At 38.5% G+C, this 12545-nt stretch overlaps 1 protein-coding gene across 2 annotated transcripts in view; it reads right to left on the bottom strand.

The window, feature by feature from the left end:
• Positions 1-12545, bottom strand: part of NAALADL2 (N-acetylated alpha-linked acidic dipeptidase like 2) — a 4115865-nt gene that overhangs the window by 1836416 nt on the left and 2266904 nt on the right. The window lies entirely within an intron of this gene.

Here is a 12545-nt window from a genome sequence, read left to right on the forward strand (position 1 = left end):
GAACCAAATGATGTGACATCGCCGGTCGGGACATATCAGAGGCAAACAAGTGTCCTGGAGGGTGGAGTTCCACGTATTTATTATTTTAATTAGTTATTTTAATCTGTTATATTAATTCTTTATTTTAGCTATTTGTTTTATTTTATTATTTTGTGACTGAACACAAGTGTAAAGTAAGACACTGAACTATGGACACTTCCATTGAGAAGAAAGGTGTAGAACATTTTATGGATATTCATTTCGTTGGATTGTATACATTTTAAAGGATCAAAAAGAGCAAGTTTTTTTTTTCTCCAATCCAATTGGCTTGGATCATAGCCGAATATTCAACAAAAAAAAAGGAGGGAATATGTAAGATTATTTTATTTAGCATTTTTATGCAGCACCACTGCATGGCTTTAATGCATTGCTATAATGTGGTAAAGCAAGACATGTGTCAATTAGCATTTTTATGCAGCGCCACTGCATGGGTTTAATGCATTGCTATAATGTGGTAAAGCAAGACATGTGTCAATTAGCATTTTTATGCAGCGCCACTGCATGGGTTTAATGCATTGCTATAATGTGGTACAGCAAGGCATGTGTTGCCAGTGTGACATGGACATGTAAATGAAGACAGGCTATTCAGTCAAAAAACGATTTCTACATCTAAAATGCAAACACATTTTTACATGTAAAATGCACATTTTTTTTTCTCATCTGAAATGCCTCTGTTGCAGGAGACACATTAGAGGATTGATGAATTAATACCATTAACCATACTAACATAATTCTAACTTTTGAGATTGTAATGTGTTCTCCAGTGCAAAATGTGGCAGGCTGAAACTCACACTAGACTGTGTGCAGATTATATATTTTTTTTCTCTCTCTGTGCTCTGTCCACAGTATTTGCAGGAAGCAAAAACTCGAATAAACAGGAAATCAGTTTTGTTACAGTTGCTTGCTGTAAAAGTAAGCCATTGTTCAAGAGAAGGAGGGTAGGACATGATAGAATTTCATTGGTTGAACTCGTTTTGTAGGCTGTAACGGAGCTTTTCTAATGAATCTCGGAGAGAAAGAAGGGAAGAAGGCATTTGGCACAGCTGGGAGAAAGAATCGGCTGGTGTGGCTGGGGAGTTTCCTGATTGAGAAGAAGGTCCCAGTGCACTGCTACACAGGTTGGGAAATTCCAGTCAATAAATCCTGGTTTGATTGACGGCAGATGCACGTCCTCGCTGGGGTGATTTAAGAGGGGGCACTGAGCCATATCCAGAAGGCGACCAGCCTGAGGAATTCGTCTGCAGCACAAGCTCGGTAAATATATTGCAGAGTGCGGGGGCGGTGTGTGTGTGCGAAACCTATTCAGGCAGAGTAGAAGAGGAAATTCCTGGATTTAATCAACATGGCTAATGTTGCAAATTGAATGTTCTCTTGCTGTATTCCTTTTCATTTTGATTCAGATAAAGTAAAGTGAATATTTCTACTGCTGTGAAACTTCCAGTTATTTCTGTAAAAACGGTAAAATGGTGTTGAAATGCAATTGTTTATAATACACTAAAATATCTGAAAAGAGACGGGTAGTGTGTTTTTTTTTTCTTTTCTTGGTGCATATATCATTATAGCACTGGTAATATGGGGAAGATTTTAGACAGTGCATTTGTCAATTTTCAGGTAGATAAAACAGAAAGAACAAGGTAGCTAAAATCAGACTTGGCAGTGAAATAGCTGTTCCATGCATGGTTCCACTCAGTATATGTGTGTGACATTTGAGTGGGACAGAATGGAATAGTCTGCTGGAGGTAAATGAGTCAGCAGAAAGAGAGACTTCTGGATATAGTTCACTAATGTAATGAATTAGTAATATACCACATGATTTAGCTCGCTGGTGTAGATAAGTCAGTGAGAACAGCCCGAGGTGGCCCTCTATATGAAAATGTGGTGTTTCTGAAATGTAGGCCTGAGGTCTCTCTAGTGATCACACGAACCATCTAAACAAAAATAAGGGGATCTGGATGTTGGGGCCACAAATAAAACAAAGAAATCATGCCCACAAGTAAAAATGCACACCAACTAAATATATCTGTGTACTGAAATAATGCTCACCACTATACTACCATAATACCAACCCAATCTAAATGTAAGGAGTGATTATTGCTAAATTACTTTTATTTTTGGCGGTAAGAAAATACCGCTAGGCTCCAAATCTACACAAAATACCCAACAATTGCCAATGTCATCTCTGAAACACAAGTGGCACAGCCCTCTCCTGTGTGCCCACTATGTAATAGCATGACTGAGGACTTGACCAATTTCTTCATGTTATGCCCGGTTTCATTGCCCCTAATTAAGGTTTTCCTTAAGCCACATGTTTGCATTCGTGGTTGTAGGACCATAGACCATACACTATAGACTCTAGAGGATGCCATGGTGATTTACCTGAACACAATAGACACCCCAGCAGTGTTTACCACTTGTAAATACTTAAATGGGCTTGGCCAGCGTTTAACACGTGTATAATTATACAAATCTGTAATGTTATTGTATTACAAGGCCTAGTGTATGTGCTGTGTGATTTTATGTGTGCATGCTTTTATGACATTGTTTGTTGAAATAAAACTTATTGATATGAACTGAAATGAGAAATGTGAAGGACCAGTACCAAACTGCACCATTGAGTAACACATAGCTAAATAGTTCTCCATTCCTGATCCATTCGTAATCCTGATGTTGGCATTTGGTTACATCTTGTTGGTTACCAAGTATATGATCCTAGCAGAGTAGGGCATATGTCATTGTGTACATACATTTGGAAGAGTAGGTTTTATCATATATTTCCATATATTGTACATTTGGTGTTTGTGAAGTACCTGTTGCCCACCGACAGGCTTTAGTGTAAGGTATGTAGAATGGAATGGGGGTCAACCAACACCTATATACTGCAACTGATCACAGAGGCATAAGGAACTATGTTTTTTTGTTGGGGGTCGAGGGGGGCACGATAAATTACATTGGCTCATGGTGGTAGACATAATGTACCATTTAACTTGACGCCAGAAAAACGGTTTCCTTTCACCACCTATGCAGTAAAACTGCCAGCAATATTTCAAGTATAATATGTATGTCAACAGTATTATGTTTAACAACCTCAGTGTGCTTTTTTTGCCAGAGCACATCTGGAAGTTAGTGTACGTTTACTCTGATGCACAACAATTTGAACATACATACCGAGAAACAAAGACTGTTTGAATCCAGTATGATTTACTTCAGATGCAGGAAAAATATAATTCATGCTGCACAGGATGAACATGCACACACTTTGTAACAGTATCTAAAAATGAATCCAAAAGCTCAGTAGTGGTGGAAGCAGTATCCACATTATAAAATGACCACATTGCGGTATTTCCCCTCATAAGTGTTAAGAGCCTTTATCTTATGTGTACATGTCTTTATATTATCTGAATAACTGGGGTGTCAAGTTTGATCGAAAATGTAGAACAATAAAATATGTACTTAAGGAGGAGGAGGAATTCCTTGGACAGGTGCCTGTACAATAGCACACAGATGAGAACAATCAGTAAGTCACATTACAAGGGCATGAACAATATGGGGAAAAAATAGGGTGAAAACAAATCAAACAATACAATTATCAGAAATATTTTATATTATTCACTGATAACATTAACCTAGGAGGACAAGTGATTCGAACTACAGAGGAGTACTAAACAAAATACAGATACCATTATTAAAATATTATGCAGCAGTTGATGGAGTGGATGGGCAAGGTAGCAACAATGTGGGAGAGGGAAGGGAGAGATCCCACTCTAGCATTTAAGTGAAGGTTAAGTCATGATTTGAAGACATCCAGTCGGGGTGGCTTTGTTTGTGATGGAGAACAGGTTCCAATAGTGGAGGGTGAGTGGGGTGAATGAGCAGAAGGAAGAAGAGGGACAGAAGGGGCATTCAACAGTGAGGTTGAGTATAGAGGATGAGCAGATGGAATGAGATGGTGAGTGAAATACAGTAAGGCAAGTACTGATGAGCAAGACCATTGGTAGCTTTGTAGACTGGGAGAAGGACTTTGAACAGGGAGTGGGTGTGCATGAAGAACCAGCATCATTGTGTGGTAGGTAGAAGTGGAGAAGGTTGTAGAGAATGAATGAACACATGTGGAGGACTATGCCTAGAAAGTGGAAAGTGAAGAGGGGAAGACCGAGTAGGCATGAACATGATTCAGTTTAATGAACATGAGGGTGGAGACTAAAGATTCTATAGAGTGTGAGTAAGACAGGCACATTTTCTGAATTTTGACACAGTTAATATGAGCTGGGAGATGGTGGTTTTATGAGGATTTGCAGCTGAAGATGCTAGAAAAGAGGAGCAAAGGTTTCCTTGGGTGAAGGAGCAAGATGGTCAGGTAGGAAGGAGAGGAGAGGGGAGTGATGGCATTGAAAGCTGGGAGAAAGATGATTTCCATTTTTTAAGAGCTTAGCTTGAGGCAGTGGGCAGATTGTAGTGAGGCAGTTGGTAATCCATTCCAAGATGGCTGAGCGAAGGAGGGAAAAGAGAAAAATAATTGAGTGTAGTCAGCAATGAGAATATAGTAAATCATGAAAATTAGATATAATAGTGATCCCTAGGAGCCTCCAACAGGAAGAAGCGAAAGGTCAGAGATATGTGAGTTCTAGGAGATTTAAAGGAGTGACCATCCACTTTTGAGGTAATGCAAGTAAGAACAGATTAGTGAAATCCGAGGTTCTGGGGAGCAAGGAAGAGAGAGGAATGATTGACAGTGCCAAAATGTCCAAAAGGATGAATATAGAAGAGTGTTGGGAGTGAAGAGCACCAGAAAGAAAGTTGGAGACATATATGTGTACAGTCTCAATGCAGTGTTTACTATGGAGACAGTGTGCTGTTATCAAGAGAATTGCATAACATTTGACTTAAGTGAAAATGAAATGGAAAATCAGCCCATTGAAATAGAAGCTGACATGCCAAAACATGTAAAAGTGGCAGCTTCACAAAGAGACACAGCACACAGCTAGAGAAAAGCGCCGAGATTCCCCTAACAGAACATTTTCTGGAATTTTCCAAAATGAGAGAAGAGCAGATCTTATTAGAGGATGCGTGGGACAACAATGAGGATAGAAACAAATTAAGGAGGATATTTATGGAATTTAAAGATGTATTTGCCAAAGACGCTTATGATTGCGGGCTAACTAATTTACATGTGGCCACACTTCCGGAAGGGTGTAGCAGAAGTCCAGTATTTGTACACCAGTATAGACTACTGCTGGCATGTTTAGAATCATTGGCAGAGATTATTAAAAATTTCGAATCGCGAGGAATCATCAGGCCTATCCATAGCACATCCAACATGCCCATTTTAGGTGTGTTAAAGCCAAATGGTCAATGGCGGCTATGTGCAGATTTGAGGGAGTTAAATAAAAGAGTACCAGTGTCCAGATGGCCACTGCCATCCATTGATCAGGGCCTAGCTCAGGTACATGGTTCAAAAGTGTTTACCACATTAGATCTCACCTCTGGATATTGGTGCGTGCCATTGGCAGAGGAGATACAGAATTGATTTTCCTTTACATTTGACAGGACTCAATACGCATGGGTTAGAACTCGGTTCGGGTACGTTAATAGTGGAAGTGAATTTGGAATATTTTTGAGGAAGGCCATGCCTGGTGCAGCGGAAAGAGGAACCATAGTTTATGTGGATGATGTCCTGATAAAAAATGAAAGCTTAAAAAAACATTTTGATGAAATAAGACATGTTCTTGGCCAATTGCAGAAAGCAGGCGCCAAAGTATCTTTACAAAAAGCACAATGGTGCAAGAAAAAAGTGAATTTTCTAGGCCATGAAGTAACTGAACATGGACTAAATCCACAAAAGAAGAAAATAGAGGCCATACAAAAACTAAAATACCCTAAAAATGTCAAAGGGGTGAAAATTGTATTAGGAATGACAGGCTATAACAGAAAGTTAATTGAAAATGATGCCGAAATCACTCAATCTTTGACTAAACTGCTAAAACTAAATACGCCCTGGAAATGGGAGAAAGAGCAGTCTGAGCCAGTAGCCAAATTGAAGGAATGTCTTGTAAAGGCACCATGTTTAGCATACCCCATGAAGGATAGGGATTTCTTTATAGAAATAGGTTTCTCTGAACATTGTATGTGAGCAGTATTATCGCAAAAACATGATTTGAATCATAAAACCATTGCCTATCAAGTAAGGCATTTTCCCAAGTTGAAATGAAATTTAATGAATGTGAAAAAGCCCTATTAACCACTTTGTGGGCGCTACAGGAGTTCCACCCCATTGTTCAGGGAGAAAAGGTGATTATTGAAACAAATCATCAACCTTTGAAATTTTTAGAGAGTAAAAGAATTTAGGTCAGGTAATCTAGCGCAGTCTAGAATCACTTCATGGACGCTGGCATTACAGGGTTTTCCTGTAGAAGTGAGATATGGACAAAATAAAAAGAGTCCAATCGCTCAGGGTTTAGCAGATTTACATGAATGTGCAGCTGAACAAGTATCAAACGAACTAGAAGTGGAACCTAATTTACAGGAATTTGAACAATCATCACACAAAGCTTTTGATGAAAAGACATGCAAGGATTTGCCAACTGTATATGTTGATGGTTGAGCTTTTCACATTGAAAATGACAGTAACAAACAATTAGTGGCAGGAATAGGAATTGTCTGGTTGAAATGTGAAGGGATTCCCAGCATAGGGATGAGAATTGGAGCTAGGAGCATTCAAGTAGCGGAATTGGCAGCCATTTATAAAGCAATTGCTACTGCAGTTGATAATAAATTCAGTGAAATTGTCCTAGTGACTGATTCTGACTATGCACAAAATAGTTTCGTGGAATATTTACCTGGCTGGAAAGAGAGAGGCATGATTACATACAACAAAAAGCCACTTAAACATGGGAACATGATACAAGCCATAGATAAATTGGTGTCAGAAAATGATTTGACAATGTACTGGAGAAAAATTTGTGGGCATTTAAAAACTCCAGGAGAGGATAAGGAGGGAAATGATAAGGCAGATCACCTGGCTAAAATTGGGGCTGTGATGGGAAAATTACTATCTATTGAACATTTACTGGGTGAAATACAGATTGATGCAGTAACACGTTCTAAAGCACCAAAGGAGACAGAGCAACCAGTGGTACAATGGAGTTACAATACACCAGACCAAGATTTTATTGAGGCAAAAAAGAATGATCAAATGTTGGGAATCTATTATAATAATTTGCTTGCTCCTGAACAAAATCCTTGAACAGAAAATGATTGTGTGGGAAAAGAAGAATTGAGGGTGCTATTAAAAAATAAAAAACAAATTAGATTACAGGATGGACTCATGGTTAGAGAGTCCATAACAGGACAGATACAATGGGTGGTACCCCTTTCATTCAGAGGGTTAATGCTACACCATGCACATGATGCTATAACTGCAGGCCACAGAGGTTCACAGAAAACATTGGAAATACTAAAAGATTACGCTTATTGGCCACATATGTCCCAAGATGTAGAATTATATACTAGAGGATGTCTAGTATACGCCCAATTTAAACCTGCTTCACCAATGCATAGAGCCCCATTAATGAAAAGAGGCCTAACTCTTCCATGGTCAGATTTGCAAATAGACTATGTAGGGCCTGTGAAGAGTCGAGCAGAGGGAACCGTTACATTTTACATTTTACACATTGTGGTGTGTTTGATGTAGAAAAGGATTGATTTTTTTCCCGCACCAGATTGTAGTGCGCAAACAGCATCCATATTGCTAGTGAACCATGTGTTTTTTCGAGGTTCGGGTTGCCACAAAGAATTGAATCAGTCAGAGGAAGTAATTTGACTAGTGCTCTAATGAGTAAGGTATGGCAAATACTAGGTGTGAAAAGAAAACTACGTATTGCTTATTGGGCGGCTTCTTCAGGTGGAGTTGAACGGGGCAATAGGTCTGTGATGGACATATTAAAGAAATTTGTGGCAGAGGCAGGTTCCAGCTGGGATTTACGTTTACCTTTGGTTTTGATGGCAATCAGATCAACTCCTGCCAAAGCAACAGGTATTAGCCCCCATGAGGTCTTGACAGGTAGGAACATGGTGTTGCCACAACACCTGCTATACAGAACACATGAGCAGACACTTGTGAGTGCATCCACATTTCATGAATACATTGATGAACTGAGGAAGCATTTACAACATGCATTTGCTTTTGTACAGAGAAATCTAGAAAGAGCTGCTGACAGTGCCAAATCATATTATGATAAAATGTCAACAGTAAAGGAATATTGTGTAGGGGATCAGGTGTATAAATTTCATTTTGGAAAAAGTAAACAGAAAAATTCCAAATTCCTAGCAGCCTGGCAGGGGCCATTCCGAATTATAGATAAAATCTCTCCTGTAGTTTATAAAATTTTAAAGACTGAAGGTGAAACAGCAACAGAACAGTTTGTGCATGTGAACCAGATTAAGCCATGCCATCCCATACATGAAGTTAAACGCCTTGAGCATGTAGAAACAGTCCCTTGAACATAAAAAGTGAAATAAGTGAGTCCAGACAGAAGGTAGCGACAGAGAAGTTAAATAAAGATGGTTGATTATTATAATGGCACATAAACACTGTAATATATGTATATATATATATATATATATATATATATATATATATATATATATATATATATATATATATATATTTAAAAAAATTGGAGTTGGTGTGCAGAATGAAAATGTATTAAATATTGAATGCTGTTTTATGTATGATTGTTTTCTTTTTAACCTGTGCTTAATTTCAGAAGGTGAAAGAAAAAGGGCGAAATGTTTCACAAAGCATGTTTTATTTTTGGCTAAAGGGTAAAATAAGTATTATGTTATATACTTAATTTGTTTCTTTTCTATTTGATTTAGAATATTAACATATTTGTACCGGAGGTCACGGGAGACGATGGAGTCCTGGAGTCCCCTGGATGAAGACCGAATGATGCCTGCCTCCGGGTGGAGGTGAAGACAAAATTACCGGAATGCCAAAGAAAAGATGACTTCTGTGGAAAAGGATCCAAGAGTACCAAGATGGACGAACACCTGAATGAACCAAATGATGTGACATCGCCGGTCGGGACATATCAGAGGCAAACAAGTGTCCTGGAGTGTGGAGTTCCACATATTTATTATTTTAATTAGTTATTTTAATCTGTTATATTAATTCTTTATTTTAGCTATTTGTTTTATTTTATTATTTTGTGACTGAACACAAGTGTAAAGTAAGACACTGAACTATGGACACTTCCATTGAGAAGAAAGGTGTAGAACATTTTATGGATATTCATTTAGTTGGATTGTATACAATTTAAAGGATCAAAAAGAGCAAGTTTTTTTTTCTCCAATCCAATTGGCTTGGATCATAGCCGAATTTTCAACAAAAAAAAGGAGGGAATATGTAAGATTATTTTATTTAGCATTTTTATGCAGCACCAATGCTTTAATGCATTGCTATAATGTGGTAAAGGAAGACATGTGTCAATTAGCATTTTTATGCAGCGCCACTGCATGGGTTTAATGCATTGCTATAATGTGGTAAAGCAAGACATGTGTCAATTAGCATTTTTATGCAGCGCCACTGCATGGGTTTAATGCATTGCTATAATGTGGTACAGCAAGGCATGTGTTGCCAGTGTGACATGGACATGTAAATGAAGACAGGCTATTCAGTCAAAAAACGATTTCTACATCTAAAATGCAAACACATTTTTACATGTAAAATGCACATTTTTTTTCTCATCTGAAATGCCTCTGTTGCAGGAGACACATTAGAGGATTAATGAATTAACACCATTAACCATACTAAAATAATTCTAACTTTTGAGATTGTAATGTGTTCTCCAGTGCAAAATGTGGCAGGCTGAAACTCACACTAGACTGTGTGCAGATTATATATTTGTTTTCTCTCTCTGTGCTCTGTCCACAGTATTTGCAGGAAGCAAAAACTCGAATAAACAGGAAATCAGTTTTGTTACAGTTGCTGGCTGTAAAAGTAAGCCATTGTTCAAGAGAAGGAGGGTAGGACATGATAGAATTTCATTGGTTGAACTCGTTTTGTAGGCTGTAACGGAGCTTTTCTAATGAATCTCGGAGAGAAAGAAGGGAAGAAGGCATTTGGCACAGCTGGGAGAAAGAATCGGCTGGTGTGGCTGGGGAGTTTCCTGATTGAGAAGAAGGTCCCAGTGCACTGCTACACAGGTTGGGAAATTCCAGTCAATAAATCCTGGTTTGATTGACGGCAGATGCACGTCCTCGCTGGGGTGATTTAAGAGGGGGCACTGAGCCATATCCAGAAGGCGACCAGCCTGAGGAATTCGTCTGCAGCACAAGCTCGTTAAATATATTGCAGAGTGCGGGGGCGGTGTGTGTGTGCGAAACCTATTCAGGCAGAGTAGAAGAGGAAATTCCTGGATTTAATCAACATGGCTAATGTTGCAAATTGAGTGTTCTCTTGCTGTATTCCTTTTCATTTTGTTTCAGATAAAGTAAAGTGAATATTTCTACTGCTGTGAAACTTCCAGTTATTTCTGTAAAAACGGTAAAATGGTGTTGAAATGCAATTGTTTATAATACACTAAAATATCTGAAAAGAGACGGGTAGTGTGTTTTTTTTTCTTTTCTTGGTGCATATATCATTATAGCACTGGTAATATGGGGAAGATTTTAGACAGTGCATTTGTCGATTTTCAGGTAGATTAAACAGAAAGAACAAGGTAGCTAAAATCAGACTTGGCAGTGAAATAGCTGTTCCATGCATGGTTCCACTCAGTATATGTGTGTGACATTTGAGTGGGACAGAATGGAATAGTCTGCTGGAGGTAAATGAGTCAGCAGAAAGAGAGACTTCTGGATATAGTTCACTAATGTTATAAATTAGTAATATACCACATGATTTAGCTCGCTGGTGTAGATAAGTCAGTGAGAACAGCCCAAGGTGGCCCTCTATATGAAAATGTGGTGTTTCTGAAATGTAGGCCTGAGGTCTCTCTAGTGATCACACAAACCATCTAAACAAAAATAAGGGGATCTGGATGTTGGGGCCACAAATAAAACAAAGAAATCATGCCCACAAGTAAAAATGCACACCAACTAAATATATCTGTGTACTGAAATAATGCTCACCACTATACTACCATAATACCAACCCAATCTAAATGTAAGGAGTGATTATTGCTAAATTACTTTTATTTTTGGCGGTAAGAAAATACCGCTAGGCTCCAAATCTACACAAAATACCCAACAATTGCCAATGTCATCTCTGAAACACAAGTGGCACAGCCCTCTCCTGTGTGCCCACTATGTAATAGCATGACTGAGGACTTGACCAATTTCTTCATGTTATGCCCGGTTTCATTGCCCCTAATTAAGGTTTTCCTTAAGCCACGTGTTTGCATTCGTGGTTGTAGGACCATAGACCATACACCATAGACTCTAGAGGATGCCATGGTGATTTACCTGAACACAATAGACACCCCAGCAGTGTTTGCCACTTGTAAATACTTAAATGGGCTTGGCCAGCGTTTAACAATTGTATAATTATACAAATCTGCAATGTTATTGTATTACAAGGCCTAGTGTATGTGCTGTGTGATTTTATGTGTGCATGCTTTTATGACATTGTTTGTTGAAATAAAACTTATTGATATGAACTGAAATGAGAAATGTGAAGGACCAGTACCAAACTGCACCATTGAGTAACACATAGCTAAATAGTTCTCCATTCCTGATCCATTCGTAATCCTGATGTTGGCATTTGGTTACATCTTGTTGGTTACCAAGTATATGATCCTAGCAGAGTAGGGCATATGTCATTGTGTACATACATTTGGAAGAGTAGGTTTTATCATATATTTCCATATATTGTACATTTGGTGTTTGTGAAGTACCTGTTGCCCACCGACAGGCTTTAGTGTAAGGTATGTAGAATGGAATGGGGGTCAACCAACACCTATATACTGCAACTGATCACAGAGGCATAAGGAACTATGTTTTTTTGTTGGGGGTCGAGGGGGGCACGATAAATTACATTGGCTCATGGTGGTAGACATAATGTACCATTTAACTTGACGCCAGAAAAACGGTTTCCTTTCACCACCTATGCAGTAAAACTGCCAGCAATATTTCAAGTATAATATGTATGTCAACAGTATTATGTTTAACAACCTCAGTGTGCTTTTTTGCCAGAGCACATCTGGAAGTTAGTGTACGTTTACTCTGATGCACAACAATTAGAACATACATCCCGAGAAACAAAGACTGTTTGAATCCAGTATGATTTACTTCAGATGCAGGAAAAATATAATTCATGCTGCACAGGATGAACATGCACACACTTTGTAACAGTATCTAAAAATGAATCCAAAAGCTCAGTGGTGGTGGAAGCAGTATCCACATTTTAAAATGACCACATTGCAGTATTTCCCCTCATAAGTGTTAAGAGCCTTTATCTGATGTGTACATGTCTTTATATTATCTGAATAACTGGGGTGTCAAGTTTGATC

The sequence above is a fragment of the Ambystoma mexicanum genome, chromosome 10 (assembly GCF_040938575.1).
Source record: "Ambystoma mexicanum isolate Mex_15411 chromosome 10, UKY_AmexF1_1, whole genome shotgun sequence".
Taxonomy (NCBI): Eukaryota; Metazoa; Chordata; class Amphibia; order Caudata; family Ambystomatidae; genus Ambystoma; species Ambystoma mexicanum.